The 27,922-nt window shown below is 47.4% G+C and overlaps 1 protein-coding gene across 1 annotated transcript in view; it reads left to right on the forward strand.

The window, feature by feature from the left end:
• The window catches only part of LOC142559665 (uncharacterized), a 221,859-nt gene that overhangs the window by 38,825 nt on the left and 155,112 nt on the right, over positions 1-27,922 (forward strand). The window contains exon 3 of the mRNA XM_075671234.1: positions 23,448-23,566. The gene's annotated coding sequence lies outside the window, so the exon portion shown is untranslated. The remainder of the gene's footprint in view (positions 1-23,447; positions 23,567-27,922) is intronic.

The following is a 27,922-nucleotide window of genomic DNA, read 5'->3' on the forward strand; positions in this document are numbered from 1 at the left end:
GACGTTCATTAATACATCGGCGTTCCTGCAGGCGTTCATAATACATTATGCTCCCGAAGGCGTTCATTAATACGTAATACATACATCGTCTGTATTTCTTCCTGTGTGCCGTCACTTTTGGCGCTTCATCTATTGAAAGCTATGCACCAACTAGCCCCACAACGTGTTTTACTGCATGCTGGGCGCCCTTGGCTGTAGGCACTCACGCAGCACAGAAGGAAAGAACAGTTTACGAAAATCGCAAAAAAAAACAAACAAACGTGAGCGGCGGCGGCGGCGGTGGCGGCAAATCTCTCGTAGCGTCGTTCAGTAAAGCTCAGGACGGAAAGAGGCATTCCAGCACATGCCAGCACGCCGGTCCGGCAGATCGGTCCCCGCGAGTGACGTCACTGTCGCCGGTTCTCTCCTCTGGCAACCACCTCACCCGGCGCTCCGGGAAGCGATGGGGGCGTGTCCGCGGGCGTGATTTAGAAAGCGATTTCCGCCCCTTATATTAACAAAACGAAGAAAAAAGTTTCCGAACCATAAATTATTAGGTCTGTTCTTCCCAATCCCAGCAATTCATGGAAATTGAAAACCGTTTCAGCTTCCATTTAATGGTGTTAATAAATAAATAGTGCTTAATAATACCATAAGGGTGCTAGTCTGGCGACAAATTGATTGATACCCTTAAATGTATTAAAGTGTGTAGTATAAAAGAATGGGGCCCTTAGTCACAAAAGCGTGTAACGCCGGAATTGAATTTAACAGCAAATTGGTGTCAATTCTGATTCTGGACATATTATTGACTAAAGGTGTCGGCCAATTTAAAGAAGCACGTATGAAATGAAAGCTTTGTGAATTTGGCCCCAGGGCTCTCATTCCCAAGAACTCTTACGTTAGGACTGCTTCTTAAGAGAAAATTGCAGCTAGTCTTGGCACTGGGCATAATATTAGCGAAGGCGACTGGCCAACGCGAAATAGCCCTTACGACGAAAGGGAGCTTTGTGAATTCTTCATCGCACAAAAGCTAAACTATTCTCAAAGGAAGGCAAAAAATTGGATCTTCAGGCCTATAAGTCCACAAGGATGCGACGTCAGTGATAAGCTCCCGGACATGCGCACACGGGTATCGCTACCTGCCGGACTTTCCTCGCCGTCATCGGTTACGTCAGAGTTCAGGCAGCGTAAAAGATGGGCCACTTCGTGGATCCCGGCCAGTGGGCGCGGCATAGGCACAGCCATAATGCCGCTCGCGAATCCTTTCCTGTTTTTTGTTCAAGTGAGAGAATATCGCCTAGCGTGTGCCTATCGTCGTGAAAAAGTTCGCCTCTTGCTTCAGCCGTGCGTGAGTGATACGTTTGCTACGATTTACCATTGCTTTGTGAACCTACTGACGCCGCGAGGCAACTTGGCATTTTAGCACGCACGATGTCCTTAGCAGAGTGGAACACCGCACATACAAGACGCACAAGACTGCACAGACTAAACCCGCCACTTCAACTCAGACCTCCAACCGGTCTACACCGACGTGAAGCGTCTCTTTTGTGTCGGTTATGGCTTGGAGTTGCTTTCACGAATGCCTACTCAGCACTAATTGGAATGGCTGATAGTCCTGCATGTGATGTTTGAGGATGCGAGGAGAACATTGAACACTTATTGTGCCATTGTCCTAAATTTCAAGCACAAAGACAATCTTTGTCCAACACATTGACGAAATTAGATGATCGTCCTCTGAGTGAACAGACGTTACTAGAGCACCGTCCCGACCGATCATGTGCTCATGTGATCATGTGAAGGCACTTTTATGCTTTCTCAGAACTGGTTTGCGTGAGCGTCTTTAACTCAAGTGTTGTCCATACACGTATCTACCCCTTCTCTCTCCCTTCTCTCGCTTCTCCTTCTCCCTTCCCCCAGCGTAGGGTAGTCCTGCATGTGATGTTTGCGGATGCGAGGAGAACATTGAACACTTGTTGTGCCATTGTCCTAAATTTCAAGCACAAAGACAATCTTTGTCCAACACATTGACGAAATTAGATGATCATCCTCTGAGTGAACAGACGTTACTAGAGCACCGTCCCGACCGATCATGTGCTCATGTGATCATGTGAAGGCACTTTTATGCTTTCTCAGAACTGGTTTGCGTGAGCGTCTTTAACTCAAGTGTTGTCCATACACGTATCTACACCTTCTCTCTCCCTTCTCTCGCTTCCCCTTCTCCCTTCCCCCAGCGTAGGGTAGCCAACCAGACTATTGACTGGTTAACATCCCTGCCTTCCTATATTACTCTCTCTCTCTCTTGTGAACCTACTGACTTCTTGCGGTGACGTAGAGACTAACCCGGGACCAACTGCTGAAGAGGTGCTTCAGACCTTTATTGCTGATGTACGGGAACTCAAACAAACTGTGCAAACTACGAACAGAACGTTGAACGAAACGAGTATTAAGCGGTCCTCAATCGATAAGAAGCTTGATGACATTTCTGCTTCGGTAGCTGATTAAACGCGCAAAGTTGATGAGCTTCAGTCATATGTCGAGAAACTGGCTTTGTATGGAGACGATTGGGAGAATATGAGTAGAAGAGACAATTTGATTGTATATGGTATAAAAGAAACGATAGAAGGAAATGAGCAATCCCTCGAGCAGGACGTTTCTAAAACCATTCTGGCCGACACACGGAAGGTTCAAAACGTGGCTATCGAGCATATTCATAGACTGGTCCGCCCAACTGAGGGCAAGTGTGGACCTGTCATTTTCGAACTTGTCGATGGCAGAGATAAAACTAATATTAAGAATTGTAAGACACTGAAAGGCACAGTGTATAGGTATATCGGAAGACTTCTCCGAGCGGGCACAATCAATCCGGAAGAGACTGTAGGCTGCTGCGGAGCACAGAGGAAAAAGTGACAAAGTCAAGCCGTCGTTCAAAAAAATTAATATGAATGGCAAACTGTTCCGATGGGACGACACTCGAAACAAGATAGTCACACTAGCTTTACATTGACGGTCTCACTGTGTCTTCTGAAAACAAAAAAAAAAAAGAGGTGGTCGTAAGAACCGTAATACAGGCCGTAAGGACACAGTTCAAGGCGATTTTTGTGTTCTGAATAATAATTCCCGCAGCATTTCGAATAAAACTGTAGAACTTGAAGATCTTATAACGTATGAGCCCGACGTTGCAGTGCTAACCAAAGCGTTGCTGCATGATAACATACCCGATAAGGACTTGATACTTTATTCGTACGAAATTATCCGCCATGACCTCAGCTCTAGAGGGGGTGGGGTGGCCACTGTGATAAAGAAAGGAACGTATTATGCGGTTGTACCACACCATACTAGTACGGAAATGGTCTGGACCCGAGTTCGTGCTTGCAAACACACCATATTTATTGGCGCTGTTTACAGGCCACCAAATTCAGATCTAGGTACACTTGAAACGCCGTATGACTTTTAGAATGAGTGCAAAAAATGATACGCGCGTGTCATTTTGTGCGGTGAGTATAATCTATCGAAAGTAAACTGGGAATGGTTGAGCGCTTCATTTTCATGCCGGCATTCTGCTTTGCTACTCGATATTGCTCTTTATTTTAATTTGAAGCAGGCTGTGGTTGAACCATCGCGGGTCACTGCAGCAGCGAGCTGCCCACTTGTACTGTGCCTGCTACTACCGAAGAATTGGACTCCAGGGCTATCACCCCGGCGCTCGTCGCCCACGTGAGGGAGAGCGCCCGAGAGGAATCCAGCAATATCTGGCCAGTCAACCTTCGTCGCCGTACGCGCAGTTCCCACCGGTTGAACAGTCTCTGCCAACGACCCGATCTCCGTCTCCGCAGAGGCGCCAGTCACGATCACCACCTCCTCGACGATCGGCGTCACCTAGCCGCTACACTACGTTCTCCGCTTCCGTGGACAACCGGCCCACGAGCCCAAGTCGGGGAAACTGAGAACAGCGACCTCCGGAGGTGGGGTCACTGTCCAACGCACTTCGAAAGATCATCCTCTGCGACACCCCGACGACAACGATAACGACGACGACAACGACGACTGCGTACCTTCGACACCTTCCTTCGAAAACCGTGAACCTGTTTCAGTCGACATACTCGTTTCTGTCGATAACCACCCGGTAACCGCTCTTGTCGATACTGGCGCCGATTATTCTGTCATGAGCGGACAACTGGTTACGGCACTTCGCAAGGTGACGACACCGTGGCCAGGACCTAAGCTCCGTACAGCCGGCGGTCATGTTCTCACGCCGATCGGCAAATGCACTGCGAGGGTGCGAATTCGTGAGGTCACATTTGTCGGTTCATTTATTATACTGGAAGAGTGCTCTTGGCAGGTCATACTCGGCATGGACTTTCTTCGGGAATACGGCGCAATCATAAACCTTCGCGAGTTGCTTGTCACATTTTCCAGCGAACACGCAACTCTTTCGGACGACTACCACCCACAGTCCACGGTGTTACGCGTTTCGGGTGACTGTGCTACTTTACCACCCCGGAGTACTGCGTTGATTACCGCAGAAACAGACGATGATCCTCCCCATCTCGGAATCGCTGAAGGCAATCTGTCAGTCTTGTTGGCTCGACAGGTTTGCGTAGCCCGCGGTATCTTGCAGCTGTCGTCACGGACTGCTCAGATTTTAGTGACCAATTTCAGTCGTGAATACCAGCACTTCGCCCCACGAACTGCCATCGCCTATTTGGAGCCAGTCAGTGATTTTCCCGCTTGTTTAACTGTAGGGAAAAATGATGGAGATTCTAACTGTGACGTACCAGCCAACAGCAATATTGATGTGAATTCTAAATTATAAGGTGAACAACAGGCTAACATTCGAAGCCTTGTACAGTCTTTTGCGGACTGTTTCGCTTCAACATCGAAGGTCAACCAAACGCCTATTGCGAAACACAGAATTATTACAAATCCCAATGAAAGACCTGTGTGCCAACGTGCCTACCGTGTTTCTCATAAAGAGCAAGACGCCATCCGAAATCAAGTCCAACAAATGCTTACCGACGATATCATACAGCCCTCCACCAGTCCATGGGCGTCACCTGTGGTTCTGGTGAAAAAGAAAGACGGCACACTGCGTTTTTGCGTTGACTATCGCAAGCTTAACAACGTTACGAAGAAGGACGTTTATCCCTTTCCCCGCATCGACGACTCTTTGGACCGCCTTCGACATGCTCGATACTTCTCATCGATGGACCTTCGCAGCGGCTACTGGCAAATAGAGGTTGATGAGCGTGACCGTGAGAAAACCGCATTTATTACGCCTGACGGACTTTACGAATTCAAAGTCCTTCCTTTCGGATTGTGCTCTGCGCCTGCTTCTTTTCAGCGCATGATGGACACGGTTCTATCAGGTCTCAAGTGGCAGTCATGCCTTGTCTATTTAGATGATATCGTTGTCTTTTCAGAAACTTTTGAGCAGCACCTCCAGCGCTTACACGCAGTTCTAGACGCAATTCGTACTGCTGGCCTGTCTTTAAAGCCTGAAAAATGCCATTTCGGGTATGACGAACTCAAATTTTTAGGCCATGTCGTCAGCTACGAGGGCATTCGACCAGATTCCGACAAAACCATTGCTGTTGCTTCGTTTCCAACACCTTCGAACAAACACGAACTCCGCCGTTTTCTAGGGCTTTGCGCATATTATCGACGCTTCGTGGCTAACTTTTCACGGATAGCCGAACCGTTGCAACGGTTGACTAAGGATAATGTTCCGTTTGTCTTGGAGCAGGACCAACAAGAGGCCTTCTGTGAACTCCAGAAACGTCTGCACACACGTCCTGTTCTAGCACACTTTGACGAAGACAGTGACACCGAGTTGCACACGGATGCCAGCAACGTTGGCCTTGGTGCCGTCCTCGTACAGTGACAAGATGGAGCCGAGCGCGTCATTGCGTACGCAAGCTGCACTTTGTCTCCAGCTGAAAGGAACTATTCCACTACGGAGAAGGAATGCTTGGCCATTGTGTGGGCAATTGCTAAGTTCCGACCATATTTGCACGGCCGATCATTTCGAGTTGTGACAGATCACCATTCATTGTGCTGGCTCGCCAATCTGAAGGGTCCATCTGGCCGTCTTGCACGCTGGAGTCTTCGCTTGCAAGAATACGATATGACGATAGCGTTCAAGTCCGGGCGTAAACACACCGACGCCGACTGCCTGTCACATGCTCCACTTCAACCGTCGCCATACGACTTTGATGAAGAGGACGCATTTCTGTCCATTATCACAGTATCAGACATCAGCAAGCAACAGCGCGATGATTCAGAACTCCGGCCTCTCATCGACTACCTTGAGAATCGTCTACCAGAGCCGCCTCGTATGTTCATCCGCAAATTATCCTTGTTTTTCTCCGTGATCGCGTTCTCTACAAACTGGGTTTTCACTCGAACGCAACCGCCTGCCTTCTTGTAGTGCCGTCTTCACTACGTGACGATATCCTGCGGGCCACTCACGACGAGCCATCTTCGGGCCATTTGGGATTCGCACGGACGTTTTCACGCATACGCCAAAAGTACTTCTGGCCTAACCTTCGCCGTGACGTAAAGCAATACGTGAAGACATGCCGCGACTGCCAGAGACGCAAGACACCATCCGTGCGTCCGGCTGGCCTTCTCCATCCCGTGGATCCTCCGCGGATTTCTTTTCAGCAGGTTGGCATAGATTTGCTTGGACCATTCCCCACGTCGAGGGCTGGTAACCGTTGGATTGCTGTTGCCACAGACTACCTTACACGTTACATTGAAACCCGAGCACTCCCACGAGGCACTGCTAATGATATTGCGACCTTCTTTGTACATGGTATCGTACTCCGCCACAGTGCTCCAACAGTGGTTATAACCGACCGGGGCACAGCATTTACAGCGCAGCTCACAGAAGATATCATGCTTCTCAGTGGTACAGTTCACCGCAAAGCCACTGCTTACCATCCCCAGACGAATGGGCTCACAGAAAGGCTAAACAAAACGATCGCTGATATGATTTCCATGTATGTTGACGTCGACCACAAGAACTGGGACGACGTTCTCCCATATGTTACGTTTGCATATAATACGCCGTTCAAGAAACTACCGGCTTCACCCCTTTTCACCTGGTACACGGCCGGGAAGCTGTCACAACGTTGGACGCAATGCTTCTACCCACCTACTGTTCCAATGTTGTCACTGATGCTGCGGAATTCGCTCGATGCGCCGAAGAGGCGCGTCAGCTCGCACGAATGCGTATCCGCCACCAACAACACAACGACGCCGACCGGTACAATCTTCGTCACCGCGACGTCACTTATCAACCCGGTGACAAAGTATGGGTGTGGACACCGATCCGCCAGCGTGGTCGGTCGGAGAAACTTTTGCGCCGCTACTTTGGACCTTATAGGATCGTTCAACGACTCGGCGACGTCACATACGAAGTTATTCCTGAAGAAGGCACCAGTCGCCGTCCCCGACGCCCACGCCTGTCCGATGTCGTTCACGTCTCTAGATTGAAGTTATACCACTCCCGCTGAACTCAAAGCTCCACACCTCTCTCACCATCTACATCTGTCTTGACAGTATCACCGTGGCAATCTCCAGTGCATCAATGTTCCGCATCGAGACGATGCTTCTAGGGAGGGGGGCAATGCCACGACCTCGACACAGCTGACAGCCACTCGGTGCAATTCGGTGCCACATGCTAGGCATGTTGGGTGGCTCCGAGAAGAAGAGAACGACGAAGGTGCCAGGACAGCGACATATATAGAAGATATCTAGCGTCGACCGAAGTCTTTTGTGGCTTTGTCTGTGACAATATGTTAGTTGAAATCAAGAAAAAGAAATGGGCATGGGCAGGACACGTAATGAGGAGGGAAGATAACCGATGGTCATTATGAGTTACGGAATGAATTCCAAGGGAAGGGAAGCGTATCAGAGGGCGGCAGAAAGTTAGGTGGGCGGATGAGATTAAGAAGTTTGCAGGGACAACATGGCCACAATTAGTACATGACCGGGGTAGTTGGGGAAGTATGGGAGAGGCCTTTGCCCTGCAGTGGGCGTAACCAGGCTGATGATGATGATGATGAACTGCCTCACTCCGCCAAGAAAAGTCTTGCGCTCTCCCACAAATTGTTCGCCATCTAATAAGCAGTGTTTCTCCATGAGTGTGGCAGAAAGAACGCATTGATGAGGGCAACAGTCCTCTTTATTGTCAGCCACGTCTGCGTTCGCGCTGACCGCGTGCGAATACGGTGTAGTATGGAGACTTCTAATCGGCTGAGTTCCTTCGTTACGTACGGCTGGTGCGGTGGAGACAGCAAGGGGCGAAAGCTGTTCAATATAGTTGTCTTCGATAGTCGCTGAATGTTTAGAGGTACTCTAGCCATCGGCCTGTAGATTAATGGTTGGCGTAGAACACTATCAGCAGCTTCGTTTCCAGACACGTCGACATGCGATGAAAGGCTTTGAAAATCAAGCTTAAATAATAAACTGCGTAGCTGATTGAGGCTACGTAATGACCGTTTCAGACAGATTTCATGGAGAAACCTTCGGTGCAGTACATGAAGGGCGGGCTCGCAGCTCGATAATATCACTAGCGCAGTTGTACTTGGGGATATTTTGCCTCCATTAAAGCAGCTTCAATTGCAGCATTTGCGCTTTACCGTCGCAGAAACGATCCACCAATGTAGAGATCATCCATAGGGCTCCCATGGACGGTATCAAGAAAGCTGAAGCGCTAGCCTCTCGTTCGACATCCACAGAGTCGTAGGTGAGTACGTGTAGTTTTTGTGCCCCATAATGCTACGTGCCTATTGCGTGTTTATTGTGGACGATGCACGCGGGCGCCCCAACTTTATCTGGTAGTTGCGCTTGCCCCTGTCGCCCTTTTGTGTTCCGTGTCCACTCTTGCGCTAGTCACTTCAGGATGAAGTTGAACTGCTCCTTGGGCTCGAGCTGTCGGCTGAACTAGCCAGCGCTGCAGTTGTTTTTACAAATATGAATTGCAAATATTCTTCAGTGTAATTAATCCCTCGATGGCGTAACATTTCAGTGGAGGCTCGTGATATCTAACTGCTAAACACTAAGAACTTGGCCCGTGCCGCAGGTGTAGAAAGCTTATTGGTAATAGCAGGAGCCTTTTGAGCGCATTCCATAGACTCAAATGCACAGCGGTTGCTCCGGCCGTTCTCTTCGTCACAAGTTAAGACCGAGGGCTCTGTGGTTACAGATAGCACAAAAAAAAGCACAAGACACCGCTCTTCGGAGGAGTCACAACAAAGGTCCCCTGGTTTCGTACTTGCTCAAGTGTCAAAGTCGCATTAGGTGTCTTTGGGAAGCAAGTAAGCATATGCAGATGGGGCGATCGGGAGTCGTCAAGGCGTTTTGCATTCGTTGTTGCCTGTGGTACCCCAAAAGCATTTCTTGGGTCCTTGGTGTGTAGTGATTTGGATAATGGGATCAGAGGAAGCTGATAATATACTCGGTTGATAACCAAGGCTATGCACAGTTTCATCGGAGATATCGGACGACTATCGCAACGCGCACCAGCGATTATTCGAATCACGTTTAGACGCTGACCGAGCGATGAGACGATGGCATCCACGATGGGTCGCCATTACATCCTGTAGTGAAGCGTGACATCAAGAAAATGCACTAGCCTTGTTAGTTGGAAAGCCTTTGATGTTGAGCCTCAAGGTCCGTATTCAACGAGAAGAGAAGGGGTTAACCGAGGGGCCCGATTTTTATCAGTCATATCATAAGAAACCAACAACGTATTCGCGCACGCACGCACGCACGCACGCACACACACACACACACACACGCACGCAAAAAGACGTCTCACGCTCGATTTGTTCGTAAGAGAAAATTGCAACCAATCGTGATGTGCTTACGATTAGCGAATGGCCGCTACCGGCCAGTGGTAAAAAGCACTTATGAGCGAGAAGCTTTGTGTATTCGGCTCCAAGATGGCTGCCCTTCGGCATGCAATCAGGAGAAGCAAACGAAGCGTAAACTTTCCTTTGTTATTTCGAATATAATGGTCATCATGCAAGCCGGCATGTTTAGGACAGTCTGCTGGGCTGTCATTGCCAGTGTGACGGTGCTTATTGCATCCCTCGGTCGATTGCCAAAAACGCAGCGGTTGCAACGAGAGCGCAGCTGAGTAGACGAACTGTCCACGAGACGCGCGATGGCGGCGGGTCTTTCTAGTGTGCCGTCCTTCCTCCTTAGACTCGCACCCACCCTCTCCCCAGCGCTGCTGAAAAAGGAGCCATTGTGGCGACCTACGGCGAGAGCGATACGATTGGCTAATAATCAGGCCTGCCTGTCTACGTGAACAATTTCACGTCTTTTGCGGCTTTGATCATTTGCGGGCGTCGTGGCTAGACGGGCGAGGACCATAAAATGACCGCGAAGTTTGAAAGAGAGGCCAGAACTGGTCGGTAGGACCCAGAGCCATGCGAGCGATTCATGTGGGAAGGTGGGAGCAGGTTGGTTGTCGTCACGTCGAAGCTTTGGCGGGATTGGTCGGTGGTAGTGACTGAGCGACAGAGAGATAAAGACGTTTATTAATCGAAAAACAAAGATACGCGCACAAATATTAAAATGCAACCCCAGTGGTTATTCCGGCAAGGTGCCTAGATTATGTTAATTGTTTCGCTCCTTAATATACAGAGCAGCAAGCTGTCGTATATAGCTTTGTCGTTTGTGTCTCGCTTCGTCCTCGTCTGCTTAGGGCCGTAACCTTTGCTTTCCTTAGAAAGTTCACAAGCTACCCATGGGTTTTTTCGCGGCTCTGAAGCCAAGTCCGTAATGTCCAAAGGCAACAGAGCGGGTGTCAGGGGCGAAACAGTGCCGACGTCGGGTGGGATTGGTGAATATTAAAAAAGCACTAGCGTCAGAACGTTTGCTGCCGGAGCGGTAGACCACCATGACACCGTATTCTTATAGGCGTAGGTTCCATCGCGCAAGGCGTCCAGACAGGTCTTTCAGGGACGGCAATCAGCAGCGCATGGTGGTCTGTGACGACGTGAAAAGATCGGCGGTAATGGTCAGGCTGACATTTAGCAAGAGCCCACCCCCCGGAATGGATAATCATTCCTTTTCAGTCACAGACCAGTTCGCTTCGTCATTTATGAAAGTTCGGCTGGCGTAGCCTACGACGTATTCGCAAAAGACAGGTTTTTGTTGTGCTAGCACTGCACCCAGGCTGACATCGCTGGCGTCAATGGGAATTTCCTTACGAGGATTCGGACCGAAGTGACGCAGAATTGGTGGCGAAGTAAGCAGTCGACGTAAAGTGGTAAATTCGGTGTCACGCTCTTCTGACCAGGTAGAAAGGTCTCCTGTGTGGGCAAGAATATGTGTCAGGGGTACCATGACGGTAGCGAAATTTCGCAGAGAATGGCGAAAATAGGAGCACAGGCCTATGAAGTTACGCAGTGCCTGAAATGTCGTTAGCTTACGAAATTCACCCACGACTCGGAGTTCAGTTGGGCTAGCAAGTATGCCATATTTGAAAAGAACATGGTCCAACGGGAGTGCTTGCGTTGCGCCAAAAAAATAAAAAATAAAACGATTCTTCAAGTTAAGCTGCAGTCCAGCTTACGTAAGACAGGTCAAAACTTGTTTCAGGCGTTGAAAATGTGTCAGAAGTCGGGCGCAAGCACTACCGCGCCATCTAAACAACATAGGAATGTTTGCCACTTTAGCCCACGCAAAACAGTGTCCTTCATGCATTTAAATGTGTCCAGCGCAATACAAAGCCGAATGGCATGACATAGCAATCACGCAAGTAATGATTGGCGCAGCAGAAGGAGTTTTGTGAAAGACAGGGGGAACGCACTCCGCCACTTGTTCCTGGAGGACTTGCTCCAGCATGGGCGTCAATTAAGGGAAGGGCATCTGTTGCTTCAGAGGCACCATTTAAAGTTGGCGGGCCACCTCTAAGCGCATGAACTGCTTAACCTGCGCCATCAGCGAAGAGTCATCGGCAGCAGCATTCACGCCAGAGAGCGCCTAATAGGGAATCACGTGTGGCAAGACGCTGCTTGCGCAACGAATCATAGCTCTCGCCGAGGATCCCTAGTTCAGGCACCATGATGGGGTTTTTCGCCAACAGCATCTGAAAGGCTTCGTCATCAATTCCCTTTAATATATTCCGTGTCTTGTCGATTTGCGCCATTGTCGGATCGACGCGCTTGCAGTGTCCACGACATCTTTGATATAACTTGTGAATGTGTATCACCGCTCTGCCGCGCACGTTCTCGCTAACGTTGCTTGGTGCGAAGTTTGCGGATTGCCAGCAGCCCAAACACCTGTATGGAGCTAGTACTTAACGCCTACCAGGTCGTTAGGTCAGATTCGTGGTTATGGTACGACAAGTTTTCAACGTCGCTCAGAGAGAAAATGAATTGTCCAGTTTCGTACCGCCGCCTCACTTGTTGCAATTGGTCACTCTTTCGTACGATGCGAGCTAGTCCTCCATGCCATGGTCTCCTGTACCGTTAAAAATGACGAGATCAAGCTGATGCAATGCATCCGAGCAGGACACGGAAGGCATCGACGTCATTGGGCGGGGTCATGACGGGTGTTCCGCCATGACGGTAGTTGATGTCAGAGTCCCGCTTCCAAGCTCCAGGGTTCAAGGCGTGCCCCGCAACTCCACCAGATATCACGAGGCCTATTAAATTCATCGAGCGGTAGCAACCAGAGCTCAACTGAATTGGTTCAATGGTTGTAAAACACGCAATGGTGACGGCGCTTTCTAGGTTGCCGATTTTTTTTCTGGCTCCCAGATATGCGTTGGCGACGGGACTTTCTCAAGTGTGTCGTTTCTTCTTCTTTACATCGCATGTTTAGACTGATAATCTCTAAATCTGATATAAATATCAACGGACACATGGACATACTTGTGCACTGCTTTCAGCGCCTCAGGCAGACCGGTCATGGTAACATTTAACAGTGAGCGGGACTGGGCGCTTGATCGTGGTGCAGCTCGTGAAACTGCCCTTGTGTCGGTTAACGTTTTGCTAATTTTGTCTTTATGGACTTGCTCGTGAGGAACGAGTACACAGATACACAAGGCGACTTGTTACTCTGACGTCCAGGCATCGAAGGATGATGGAAACGTGGAGTACACAGTCGTATTCCCTGATTACGTCAAGAAAGATGGCCAGAGTAGAAAATCCATAGGAATGTTGGTGTTGTGTGAGGCTTATTAAACTTTATGACGTTGTCTTGAGTACTTAGCTGCTGCTGGAAAAAAAATGTCGCATATGACGGAAACCTCATGCAATGCTCCAGCCACCATGTTAGTCTAACGCAGGAGAGCTCCTCCCTCAGTTTTGCTACGTAATAAGTTAGGCAGACAGATCAGTATGAAGTCTAGTGTGACCTATATTTTGCCTGGGTTGAGTACCGGAATTACCCAGGCCAACTGCCGCCATGAAAGTAGATCCCCTGCTGCCCACACGTTATTGAAGAAGACAATTATATTATTATTTTTCTCAGCTGACAAGTCCGCAACCGTTTTTTTTATTCCATCAGCTCCTAGTGCTCTCTGTCGACGCAAGCTTTCTATGACAGTGATCAACTGTCATTGTAAAGTGAGTGTCCATCTCAGATGGTGTCGAAGGCGCGCGAGAGAAAAAAAGTTAATTTTTTACTGGCAAGCGTACAGACATATGCAGAATGTCTGGCTAAATGAGGACGGAACTTGTTCTTCTATGAAGAAGTGACGGCGAAAGGCTTGTGTTATTCAGGGGGTTGTGGCGAGACTACTGACCTCGTTTTATGTCCCTGGCATCTTTGTAAAAGCACTAATATTGCACAGAATTGCAGCCTGCTTCATCTTCCAGTGCTTATTCCAGTGTCAATGAATAGGGGAGTTCGGTTTAATAAAGGGTGTCTTCAAAAACTGATCCTGCCGACAAGCAAGGCAGGCAGCAACCACCGCAGTCCAACTGTCGTAACAGTTGCCGATGCTGGATTTGAAATTGCGGAACTTGGCCGCTGCAAGGAGAAGTCCTGACAACCCACAAAAATAAGAAAGGAAAAAGAAAATAAAAAATTATGGGGTTTTACGTGCTAAAACCACTTTCTGATTATGAGGCACGCCGTAGTGCAGGACTCTGGAAATTTCGACCACCTGGGGTTCTTTAGCGTGCACCTAAATCTAAGTACACGGGCGTGTTCGCATTTCGTCCACATCGAAATGTGGCCGCCATGGCCGGGATTCGATCCCACGGCCTCGTGCTCAGAAACCTGACGGCCCTCTCACGAGCCCTCTGGACTACCTGAATCGTGGAAGAAAACAAAACCACATGTGCGATGTATTTCTTTTTTTTTTTTTGCCTGTTTCAAGGTGACGTGGTGCAAAGTATACATCATTCTGAATCCTATTGTTATTTGCCCGCAGGCTCATAATAAAAGCAGCAGGCTGAAGATAAAACTGAACTCACTCTTCACCTCTAATTTGAACCCAGGTACAGAACGCGCAAGCCGAAGGCACTACCACAGATCCACGGCTTCCTTTCTGAGCGCACAAGATAAAACTGAATAGGCTCAGCACAGCAGCTGCCTTTCCAACCATCCTCAATTCCTCACCTGCTAGAGGCCAAATTTGCGATACGCCAAGTGTATCACTCTACGCCCGCCAGGGATCGCTTGTGCGCTCATTCAAGTGTTTCGTTCTGCGATCACTAGAGTGCGCCGCGCCTAGTGATGCGCTCTCTTAAGGCCTGTTGGTGGGCTAGTTGTTTATAATTCTGTTGCGCTCTGTGCTCGCAGGGGCCATCTGAGCGTTGCGCCAGGTCAGTTCCTTGCTATGTGAGGCTCAAGCTGGTTGCCTAAGGAGAAAAACACCGGAGCAAATACTCGCACCAAGAGTAGACATGTTTATGCCGCAGCGAAAATTCAAAGAATCCAGAGCACATCTTAATAGAATGCGAAGGGATTCACCCAGTCACACAGGTAAGGTACTCGCCGTGGTTGCTCAGTGGCTATGGTGTTGGGCTGCTGAGCTGTTGGGCATCGCGCCATCATCGTCACGCTGTCGTTTCACCATCGTCATCTCATCGTTGCCATACTACCTCCGTTGACCCTTCGACATCATTTCTTGTTCGTCATTCTAGAGTAGTCGAGTGGTCGTCATTCAATCGTGATAATGCCGCCGTTGTCGTGTCATCGTAGTCAGACAGACGCGATCATGAATCTGTTGTCATATCGTCGCCGCCACGCTGTCGTCACCATACAGTCGTCATCTGATTATTCTCATGTCGTCGCCGTCACATTGTTGTCGTTATACCATCGCTATAATTTAAGAATCGACATCTCATTGTCGTCATGCCGTCGCCGCTATACAGCCTTTGTAGTCACGTGATTATCATTTCTTCTTCATCATTCCATCGTCACTGAGTCGCCGTCGTAAAGTCGTCGTCAGGATTCCATGCTCATGGTGACCTTGGCAAGTGGGTGCCATAGCAAAGTGAGACGATATCGGAGTATGTGGCTTATAGCCGACGCAACGAAAGTGTCGGAATCACCATTATACGTTTACATAAACGTCACTTCAGGAATACAGTCTGTCACTACATTACTCGAGTGCTATGCGCATTACAGTCGATACTCGTCGTGAGATGAGTTCTGCTGTAATTTTTTTCTGATGTTTAAAGGTCTAAGACGTTAATATAAAGTAAAAAAAGAAGTGCTCGAAAATACCATGTTTGTACTCATTTAAGAAAATAAACTGACCTTACTTGACCTTACTTAAAGTCAAGAGCGGTAACAGTCCCGCTGTTACAAGCATTGAGTCAGCCGTTGGGCTCTTACCTTCAAACGGTAGAGGTCAGTGCGCTTAGGGGCTGCGTGAGCAGGTTCGGTGAGTGCTGCTGCTGAAGTTTATGCGTAGAAATCTGCCAGATAAGAGAGGCCGGGCGCCACCGAGGGCTACATCGGCCAAGGGCGTCTCCTCGGAGCGTAGAAGTTGCGCACTAGTCCCATTTATTTTCGAGTCTGACGGGTCAAATGAGCGGGAATTAATGGAGCCAAAAGCATTAGCAACATTTTGGTTTGAGAAAGAGAGAGAGAGACAAGAGACAGCGCTAATAGGTCAGCCAAATTTTCCTCTTTGGTGCGCTACCATACTCCCGGTTGAGTGAGACAGACAAGTGAAGAGACAGCAGGGAGGTCAACCCTACGCACGTCCGGTTTGCTACCCTACGCGGTAAGAAGAGGATTGAAGGATGAAAAAGAAAGAAAGAAAGAGAGAGAGAGATAGAAAGAAAGCAGGACGGACACTCAGTGTCGCTTTATTTGGAAGGGGAGATCGAAATGACAGTCGCTCCTTGAGATTTGTGGACTACAAGAACTGCAATAATGCATGCATCGCTTCCTGGGCTTGTAACACATGCGGTCACGGTCGAACTTAGCATTATCAGGTCAGTTTACGCACTTTCGTGGTGCTCGCTGTCTGTCGATGTCGCTGACCGTTTTCTCGTCAACTTGGGTCACTAGGTAGCTCATGGTCTAGGGTTTAGAGCGCCGCGCTGCTGTGATGAGGAAACCTGATTCGAAACCAATCGTCCAGTGAACTTGGGTTACGTGTGTGACAGTGCCTGTGTGCCGCTTGTCAGTTAACCCATTTCACGCCAACCTTTGTTACTGGGAGAGAATAGCCCATGGTCTAAAGGGTGGCGCGTTGGCCTGCTGTGCTGATGGAACAGAGCTCGTGACCAGTCGTTGGAGCAACTTGGTTCACCGGGTGTGTGGCACTCGGCGTGTGGCGCTGTTCAAGCAAGCTCTTTGATTTGTGTCACTCTTCAGTGAAACTGCCTTCAAATTGGCCCGCTTGGTACCTGCCACTAGGTTATGTGTCACTCTTCTATGAATCTCGTTGAGGCGAACTTGGACCACTAGGTACGTATGTGCCAGTAGGTACGTGCCTCCCTTATGCCGCTGTCACTGTGTTCAGCATTGGGTGTTCAGAATTGTGTCACGTGTCATGTGTTCAGCATTGGGTTTTCAGAATTGAACCAATGTAGCGGCATAACGTAATGCCACCGTCGAAACGAGTTATGTATGAGGCGTGCACTGCAGCTGGACTTCTCTTTTGCGCTTCCCTAAGAATGATCGGCGCCATCGAACAGCGCCGCCACGAAGCCTCTGAGCGTAGCCTCCGAAATGCATGACGCACTGGTGCGTGCGAACGTTAAGAATTGCGTGACGCCCTCGCACTTCTTTCCAGACAAACTCATGGCCTCCGAGAGAAAAAGCATGGCGCGCCGGTGCCTGCGAAAGCTGAGAATTTGTTTCCTCGCTTGCCGCACACAAAGCGGCACGTACTCAGCGACCCAATTTGACGAGAGGTTCTTTGATAAGTTGCACCTACTCAATGTCTGACGTAACTGTTCTGCGGAAACCCGCAAGGTGGAGAGGAGTAATTGATAAAGGGAAAACGAGACATTTTCTTTGTAGCGCTTAGCTACGTTTAGGTGGATGTCTCATTTTCCCTTTATTAATACTCAATGTGAATTCATGGCGCCGCTCGCTAAAGCGTTGACATGAAAGGCGTTCATTGAAAAGAGACACATATCCAGTGCATTGTGGCGCATCCTGTTAATGCGTCGAGTTGCTGTCCTTGAGTCGCAAGGGAACCCTTGCGATGTGGGTTTGATTCCGCTCAGAATCGGAGAAATTTAGGGAACATTTTTCGTCATTGTAGAGCGACACATTCCCAGTTGCACATAGCTAAAGTTGGTGTCAAAGGCATCCATTGAGGAGCGGCACACAGCTGCCTATACACAGCTATAGGGACCCAAGTTGGCATCAACAAGGACATCAATGAAGACCAGTACAGACGATGTGACTCATACCCAGTGCTGCAAGCTGGTGTCAAGGAGCGTTTTCGAACAGGGGTACCTATACCCAGACCCACATGTATAGTGGCCTATGTCGGCGTGAAAGATGTTCGCGGAAGTGCGGAACGTACGTGTACATATTGCCACATACTGAATGACCCAAGTTGGTCCGAAGGTTGGTTTCGAACCCTGTTCCCTCAGCGCAGCAGCCCGATGTGCTACCCATTCGCCCACGGACAACTCAGTGACCCAGATAGGCGGGAAAATGGTTAGATATAACCACATGTACATGCTGAGGTCCCTGAAAGTGCGTGAATTCCGCAAAGAATGCTAACGCATTAAAAATCACTGACGTTTTCTCCGATGGTGGGCGGTAATGAACCTGTGTCATACATAATCAAGCAAACTTGCCCGAATGTTACAGTCAACAAGCGTTCCGCGTGGACTTCACGGAGGCGCAGCTGAATGACGCAGCGTGTCCAGAGGGAAGTGCCAGAGAGGAGCTCGGCTGCCTACACCCACCGTTCACGAAGCGTTTCTGTGGTAGCGATGCGGTGTGTCGCTAGATTGCCTCCTTGCTGATCGCATTCTCCTGTCACAATATTTTGGCCACCGTAATGACCTTAAATTAAGGTAGCCTAACGTGGTGTCGAGTAGAAGGCGGTGGTCGTCATGGAGATGAAAGTAGCGGAGGAGAGGTTCAATAAACTTCTCACACCCGCAGCTGTCGCACGAAGGTGTGTCACTCATCCGAATGCGAAAGCAATAGGCCTTTATGAATGTCACTCCCAGACACAAACGGCACAATAATGCTGTATCTCAGTGGGAGAGGCCTTGTAGTAGCAGGCGTTTCAGGAAAGGTTTGAAAAATCGCAGGCGACAGGCGATTAGGTGAGTGACTTCGTCTCAGCTAAGGTTGCGTTACGAGCCAGTGATTCGAGTTCGCTTTTCTTTTAATTTTGTTCTATACAGACATATTACACCTGTCTGGGCAGTGTCATGGGTAAATGAATGGCACCACCAGTGATTCCACGAAAGTCATTAAGATAATACAGTGATGAGACATACATACTACATCCTCTCTATTGGTCTGCAATGGCAGCTCGTAAAGCCCGCAGAGAACAACGAATCTAAGGAGAGTGGTGTCCTGTCGGGGTCAAATACAGCGACCACTCTTGCAATCTTATGCGGTGAAAATTATTTCGAGGGAGCAAAGATGATATTTTACGATCGGGTAGCTAAATAAAGCGCGAGTTAAATCCAAGATCAACTGCTGAGGTTGAGCCAAAATTTTTGAGTGCTCATAACAAAACAATAAAATGATGCAAGCTTCACTCCTGAGACATGAGAAAAAAAAAAGAACGAAAAAGAAATATGCGATTATACCTAGAATGAGCGGGCCGCAACATTTATTAGAATTTATAAACGGAGGTTGTATCTGAAGACACTCAGCAGTGGCATATTGAAACATTCCTGTACGTAGTAACAGCGCATTCATTAGTCCAATCGCTTGTTCTTTGCGTTGTGCCGAAAGGGAAGTTAGTCCACTCGTGTAACGCAACGCGGTATACCCTAGAGATCTTTGAGCCTGAGACGTTCGAATTTCAAAAGGCACCTCTAAGGTAGAAATGTCAATGCGCTTTCGAAGGAAGCGCTCGCATTGTCCAAACGAGCAAACTCATTCTGCCTGAAAGCCAAGGCGCGTATTCGCAAATATCTTACGCTGGTACTTTTCGCTAGAGAACTGCCAGCCAATCGCAACGGAGGACATACATTATTATCGAAGGGGGGTCGGCCAATGACAAGGAGCACTTACGGAGGAAAAGCTTTGCGAATGCCACCTCACATCCCTTGACCTCCAATGGCGTCGCAACAGCAAGCGGTGGCGAAAGCTGCCTCAGGTCATGCTCCAGAGACATATTTATGGCGAGTGAATGGCGCCAGAGTGGACTCGATTCTACACGGCCTCGGTCTATTACCGCCCCGGACGCACACATTCGAAGGTCAGCCGAAGGAACAGCAGATCACCGAGAACAGGGGCGATCAGACTTTTAAATTAAGGCCATGCTCAGGAAAATAATCAACGCCCTGCAGCAGCGTCTTGCTCGTTCAAGCACGCCCTGTGGTGGAAATAACGGCGGGAATTATGCAAAGGAATGACGTTCTCGTGACTACGCTTTATAGTGGCGTCGACAACTACCCGTCAAGTAAAGGCGCTAATGTGATACCGAAAAGGAATAACGAAATTAAGCGGAATCGGCAAAGCACGTTTCTGAAAGATAGTAAAATATCAGTGCTACGGTGCGCGGAAACTCGGTAAAGCAGAAAAAAAAAGAAGGTAAAATAAGCAAAATTTAAGGACGTGGCGGCGACCCGGCTTTGAAGTTCCCACTATACCTCTCCATTACGTAATAGATTTCGGCCGCGCCACCTCGATACTCTAGTTAACAATTTATTGAAAACAGTTACAATGCGAGCACTTGCCACTATAAGTGAGCGTTCATTTGCGGCGTGCACACAGACTCTCCTTCTCGCTTCTTGACTTTCCGCCTTTCCCTTCCCCACGTGCAGCGGTAGCCAATAATGCGCGGCTGTGGTTACTCTCGCTGCCTTTCCTTTTCTCTCGTTCTCTAGTAGTGGTAAACAACGATTACATTACTTTCTATAGAAACCAATCACTCAGCGCGGTAAAATTTGTATGACGTTTCCCAGTCAGAAATGTCATAAACAGCGAAACATAATATTTCTGCGTCTAAATAATAACTTGCGAACGTCACAGTGACGTACACTGGCACTGCAGTTCGGGCGCTATACCGAAAAGAAAAGCAGACAGGCTTAGCCAGGCGATCGGGGTAGGGTTGAGAGTATGTGCTCTCTAGTATTTCAGTTCCCTTCCGTGTGGAGAAAAAACGCTAAAAGTGATGCGAATATCGTGGGGAAAAAAAATAAAGCGCTAGCTTTCCCTTTTCTTATCAGAAATCGACTTTTGCCCGCCAAAAATCCCAAACAGAGTTTCGAGAAAGACAAGATCTAATTCACTGCTCCAACTTGATTCCACATTGTTCTTTCGTGTCCTTTTAGCCTCGTCATATTCACCCAAACAGTGCATAGTGATAATGATAAAGAGCCTTCAGAACATGGCACGTGCCAACAATGGAGACTGGGCCAGGAACTGGGTGTTACGCACAACTAATGACTTCAGGAAAATGAACTTGAAGAGATAAAACTGCGAATAAAAGAGTAGCATGTAATTGAGAAGTCAGACCAGATGAATGGACCATTTAATTTAAAAGAAATAAAAAGAAGATTAATTGGACAGTTAAGAATGGAAAAAAAATCACGAAAAAGTGATGTCAAAATATCTTATATGAATCATATATTTATAAAGTGTAATTAACTGTATTATAAGAAAAGTAGGAATGAGCATAGTGTACGTTTTGTTGCTTGAGTGAAATCTCACACGGCGTCAAACACGTCCCCGTGGCTAAACACACCAGCGCTGAGATCCCACGAAAAGGCAATGCCCCAGCACTTAATACAAGCCAGGTTTTACTAAGCGGGGATTTAACTATTTTTGTTTCTGCGATGAAGAGGCAACAGATATTGAAAAACAACAACTAATAGCCGATATATGGCCATTGCATATGACCTCGATATATGGCCATTATATATGGCCTCGTATAATGGCCCCGTGTCGCAGAAAATCCGCTGTCGGTGTCGGCGTCAGTGGAGTTGTCCGTGAGCGAAAACTTCCGTATATATTTAGGTATATGTATATGCCATGCCTTGCTATATGACATGCGGTATATGTGCGTTATATTGCCACAGCATTTTATCACTCAAGTTGCTCATACCTTGTCTTCGATTCGTGTCAAAATTATTCCTCGTAATTTGGAGAATGACAGCCCACAAACGAGTGCCATGATACAAAACACCGACAGCGTGCGCCTGGTGCCTCGTCATCGTCTTTGTTGTACTACCTACTCATAGCATTCTTTAACTGCAGTCATCTTTACTCACAAGTTGGGACAACGACTTGCACAATATTGTAACAAAAATATTCACACGTGACAAATCAGTTCTGCGCAAATTTGCGAGATGGAGAAAGTTTCATGAAACGGATAAACTGTCATCCTACAGAGAGTAGCAGGAAATTGTTTCGGAGAAGGCTACTTGCACCGTAGTGCCAATATCAGGTGGATGATCATTTCTTTTTTTTTTCCTTTCATGAATACTGTGTCATAATGCACGAACTTATGGCGCGATATCTCAGGTATCAGCTTGAAAGAGAAGAGAACTGCACGCATAAGTTTCGTAAGAAACTATATTGTGCAGAAACCGTCGACGATGATTGTCAATGTAAGCGAACAGCCGAACGAATTTAGGAAAGCTATTCGCCTTGTTAGGAGAATGATCGGCATAAAGCGTATGGTTTTCCAGTGAAGATATTTACGGCAGCGTTTGCTGTTTCATTGCGTGATTCCTTCTAGAAGAGGGCCCATAGTGCCAAAAATCTCTTATCCTAGAATTGACTTAAGAAAAAATTCCAGTGACTCCTGATGCTCGTCACAGTATTAACGAAGGTGGGAGACCAATGGCAAAGAACAGTTACGAACGAAATGTTTTGTGAATTCGACCCCAGATCCGTTAACCAGCAGACTTTAGTGGTATTACAGGTGACTATACAATAAGCTGATCCGTCGTTTGTGTGCTGTTTCTCGCAGCGGGTGCCCCGGCGTGGAAAGCGGTTTCCATTCTCCTCTGCCGCAGCCCGCAAATGGGGAGAGGACGACGGAAGAAGAGGAGGGCTGTCCTTTTGAAGGTACTCCATCGAAGCATCTAGTGCTGTTGTGGTAAAACTCGCGTTGCGATAAAAGCGTCGTGACTAAATTCAGTGACATTAAAAACAACTTTGTTAATTGGCGCAAGTGCCTAGGTTTTAAGCAAGGCAAGTGACCATCCATACCGGGTACGTTTGCTCACAAACAAACAATTAATAAAGTAACGTCAGCTGGGCGATGACAACCGTGAAGTTCCTAGGCCTTCCGCTTCACACTTATCAAGAAAACAAAAGAGCCCTGGCATCAGCAGACGAATGAAGTCAGAGAAAAAGCGGATATACGAATGGGGGGCTATCAGCATTCGACAGAACAACGATTTGTAACCTTTCCTTTTTTATCTAAGATATGGTAAGTTACGCAGATTCTACTATCTTTCTGGCAGAACGTGCAAAAGCTACACTGGCTGCACCGCGCGTTTCTGTCTTCGCGTGGGTGTCAAGCTTGGAGCGATGCAGCCTCACAATGTTTTTTTCTGGCGCGGTAAGGATGCTACACTATAGAATGGCGCCACCTTTTTCTGCGACAAATTTCGAACATATATTTTTCGTCATGTGGAAGACCGGTTCTTGCGCACAGTGCGTCATCTGAGGCTCAGACGCGCTTTCTGATTTCGTGGTTTGAACCGAGAGCGTGCGAGGCTCGGCTCACGATTTCCTTAAGAAAATTATTCACACTTCCTTTAGTTTATGTCCTTCTCTCAAATGAATATTCAAGTAACGTGAAAGAAAAAAAAGGAAATGGCACATTTATGTAGTGACACTGTTTTGCCTGTTCCAATGTGCAGGAGATGTCTTCAGTGGAGGCCCTGTCCTATAGACGTTTGGAAGCATGTATGTAAAAATTGCCGGCGCATAAAAATGCCAGCGCAAGCAGCAACGTCTTTTTTGTTCCAGTTGCATTCAGGTACGTTATCGGTCGGATCTTATAGGCAAAAAAAAAAAACAGAATACATTGACCACGTTTTCATTCACTGTTGGGAGGCAATCTATTTTTGGGACGTCCTTCAGAGAAAGTTGCAAAAGGAACTATCCGCATGGCGTCAGATATTTGGCAACAAACAACAGTGGTGGGCTTCCCTGTGATTTAAACCTGTGTACGGGCCTCCGCCGTTTATGGCACTCCAGAATGGCGGGCTGCCATAGCGACACGTATGGGTGACCAGAGCTTATGTACTTGCGCGAATGTATGAAACTGTTTTTCTAGTCACAAACAGAAAAAAAAAACAATCTGTTTCGGAGTAGCAAAACAGGTTTGAACCTTTGACAGTACTAACGGTATTTGATATCACATCAAGCGAGTGCGGCGTACTTAATGGACATAATGTCAGTCATTTAATTTCATTCTTAGTACTTAGTACTTGACATCTGGTGAGCATTTAGAAGTATATTATGTCGAAGACGCGCAGTTATGGAAAAAAAGCCATCGTGGCCTAACGATTCAATTAAATTCAGCGTCATTCAACATCTGCGAGATGTTTGGACTCAATCAAACCAGAAAAGCCTTCGCTGAGTCCGTGCACCGTAGCATGGCATACAGTAGCATAAATTTCATACATGTACAGGAGAAAATCAATATGCAGGAAATGGAAAAAACTTCAGAAAAATACAAAACAATGCAAACAAGGGGCGAACATGTGCATATAGAAAATACATCAGTATACCAAAATACTGCGAGAAATTCACTGGATCAGAAATGAAAAAAATATAATAGAGAAAAGACTAGTGTCTCAACAAACGAGGAAATAATGGAGAGTTATGCACGTATCCTTCGTAGCTCATTCAAGGAGCTCAATTCTACATCCGTGCCATGTTTGGCCAACTCATTTGAGAAGGATGGTAGTGCGTACCTTAGCATTTGCTTACCAGAGGTCGTGCGTCACTTATCAACTTTTCATGTTTCGGGATAGCGTGTGTTGTATGTAGCGGATTTTTCTTCTCAACCTCGCCAGTGATTTCAGAAGGTAATTTTCTTATTTGTTTCCAGCTTATTTTGTCGAAGTAGTATGAAATTGTACATGCATTGTGCGTTAACACTCTTAAGCCTATTTAACATGTCCTCTGTGTGACATAGGTGAGGAGCTTTAAAAACAAGGCGTATTGCACGCTTCTGAAGTGAAAGGAGTTTCTTCACAATTTCTTTAGTTGTTGTTCCCCAAACTAGTGCACCATAGTTTAGCGTGGAAGAAAATCGAGCGTTGCAGCAAATATTGTGAACCTAAAGAGGGAACGTAGAGCAATGTCGGCGGATGAGACCAATTACATTGGATAGTGTTTTCGTAAAGTCATTAATGTGAGCATCCCTAGACAAGTTATTGCAGAAAATCACGCCAAGTATTTTAAACTTTCTACCATTTCTATTTCGAAATCGTTTAACAATAGCCGGGGGAGTTCGCAGAGCTTGTTTCGTGGGTGAAACAAAACGACCTTGGTTTTACTAATGTTCAGCTTTAAATCATTATTTGTAGCCCACAAGTGAGTGTGATGAAGTGTTTAATCTGCGCGAAACGATAGGCATGCGACATTGGAGCCGATAAAAAATAGGCTAGTATTCTGAGCGTATAATATATGCTTGGCGGTATGATGAATGCTAACAATGTCGTTAATGTAAAGAACAAAGAGAAAATGACCGAAATGCTTCCCTGTGAAACGTATAAATTAACTGGTTTGACTGAAGAAGAGTGACCATTAATCACGACAAACTGCGACCGAGGTTGTAGGCACGATGAAATAAGTGACAGAGTTTTCCCTCGAATGCAATAGTGCTCCACTCTTTATAAGTATGTTGTCATTGTATGATCGAATGGCTTTTGTGAAATTCAGAAAGATGCCAATGACCCAACTCTCACTTTCAAACATTTCAAGTATTATTCCTCTCTTCGGGATCAATTCCAGCTCGGTAAATTTAGCCTTCCTGAAGCCGCACTACGAGTCAGTTGGCACGTTGTAGCCATCAGTAAATGAAAGTAAACGTGTTAAAATTATTTTTTCAAGGCCTTTTGAAAAGACTGGCAGAACGGAGATTGGACGGTAGTTCGTAAGATCATTCCTATAACCTTTCTTTTTGTAAATTTCTCTCATTTTTGCGCATTGCATTATACGAGGAAATACCACCCATGAAAGACAATTGTTAATCATATGCGTTGAGCAACGTGTGATCAGGTCAATATTGAATTTTACCGGTTTTATCTGCAGATCCATCATATCTGTGGCTGCGCTGTTTTTTTAAGCTCGTGTACGTTGTAATAACTTCCGGTTCAGATACTGGCCGCAGAAACATTGTGCGCTCGCAGTGCGGCTGCATGTAAGACAAGCTGTCACATCCAGATGATGATGGGAGACTAGGAAGAAAGGAATCATTAAATGCGTTTGCTAGTTCTGCTCCAGAAATTTCCACGTTGTCCTTCAGTATCTTTGTATTAGGTTCAGTACTTTTCCCAAATATCGTATTCAGTTAGCGCCACATGTCCCCAGAGCGTTTGGTCGAAAAAATTAAGTGGTTATAATGGTACCTGTTTTTAGCAGACGAATTTCTTTGGTGACATGATTTCTATGTTCTTTGAAAGCACTAAGCACATGAGGACATCTAGTTTGAATGAATGTTTCGTACAGCTGGTAGGACGAAGACGAAGTGATTCTCGTAGAGACCACTATTCCTTCGCGCTGCAGTATTTTCGGCTTTTTCCCGTGTTTTGCGGGGAGACACCGCTCTCATTGCCACGGCAATGGAAGTGGAGTCGGCAGAATGCCGACGCAACGTGACTGCTTCGGCAGGTACCGGCCCGAGGAGGAGAAATTGCCCACCGAGTCAAGCTGGCAGCGAGGACACTGTGTCGAACTCCTGCTCAAGCGATGACGCCTCAGATTACGAAGTCTTCGAAAGAGTGGTACACCGGAAAGCCAAGAGAAGGAACATCAGCGGACGGTCTTCGGCAAGTAAGTCTACCGTCGTTCCACAGCGAAGGCCATCGGCGCACACAATTTTTTTTTGTGCCGGACACACCTGCCGACAACCTCAACCGCCTTAATCGACAAGCGATTTCCGTTTCCCTGGAGGCTCTTGTCCCAGGAGAAATCAAAGACATCAGAATTAATACTCGAAATAACGTCCTGGCTATTGACGTCCACAACCGAAGCGCAATCAATGCTTTGATGGCAATGAAGCTCCTGGGCAACATCAATGTCCACAACCTCATTCCGCAAGACAACGAAACCACGGCTGGTGTTGTTTATGATATTGACACATCCATTAACGACAGCGACTTGCCAATTTTAATCAAACCTTCGACAGATGGTGTTGCCTTACTACAAGCTCGGCGCCTTGGCAAGTCGACATGTGTAAGGCTCGTGTTTAAAGGTGACTGCCTACCATCACATGTAAAGGTCGGCCCCTTTCGGCATGTGGTACGACCTGTCGTACCCAAACCACTTCTGTGCAGAAGGTGTCAAAGAATTGGACATGTGAGTGCTGTCTGCCGAAATACAACGATATGCCCACGACGTTCCGAACAACACGACACTGACACTTGCCGTGCAACAGAGCTCAAGTGCCCAAATTGTCAAGGATCGCACGCTGCATCCTCAAAAGACTATCCACGCCTAAAGAAAGAGCAGAAAATCTTGAGAAAAATGGCCAGAGACGGATCGTCACACAGAGATGCTTCTGAAGCGATAAGGCGACATCGCTCCCGGAAACCAAAGTCTATGAAATCCTCTTCCGGTTCAAGGGAAATGTCTCGTCCGGCAACACCGCCTCCTGTTCCATGTGTCTCCAATAAGAGCACGAATGTCAACCAAAGAAGTGGCCATGCTTCATCAAGTGAGGCGTGGCCGGCACTGCCGAGGACATGCCACGCGCCAGAGCCACAGCAAATGACTCGCCATTTAAAGTCAAGTGTTACTACAGTTGACCAAATGCAAGACAAGGACTCACAAGTGATTGCCATGCTCAAATCACTCACGAATGTCATGCGTCTACTACTGACGAACATGGACACTCCGGCTGCTCGTTGCGCACTGCAAGTACTTGACGCGCTGACTCCAGTAATTGAAAGCATTGCATAGCAGCATGGCCCGCCCCTCACTGCCCTTCCACAAGGAAGTCAAGAAAGCATCTTTACTGCAGTGGAATGCCCGTGGTCTCAAATCAAGAATTTCAGATTTTAGACATTTTGTCTTCGAAAACCGTTTTCCCATCCCCGTAATTTGCGAACCGAACGTGCAGAATGTTATACGCATTTCTGACTATGAGGACACTTCCTTG

This window comes from Dermacentor variabilis, chromosome 10 (assembly GCF_050947875.1).
Source record: "Dermacentor variabilis isolate Ectoservices chromosome 10, ASM5094787v1, whole genome shotgun sequence".
Taxonomy (NCBI): Eukaryota; Metazoa; Arthropoda; class Arachnida; order Ixodida; family Ixodidae; genus Dermacentor; species Dermacentor variabilis.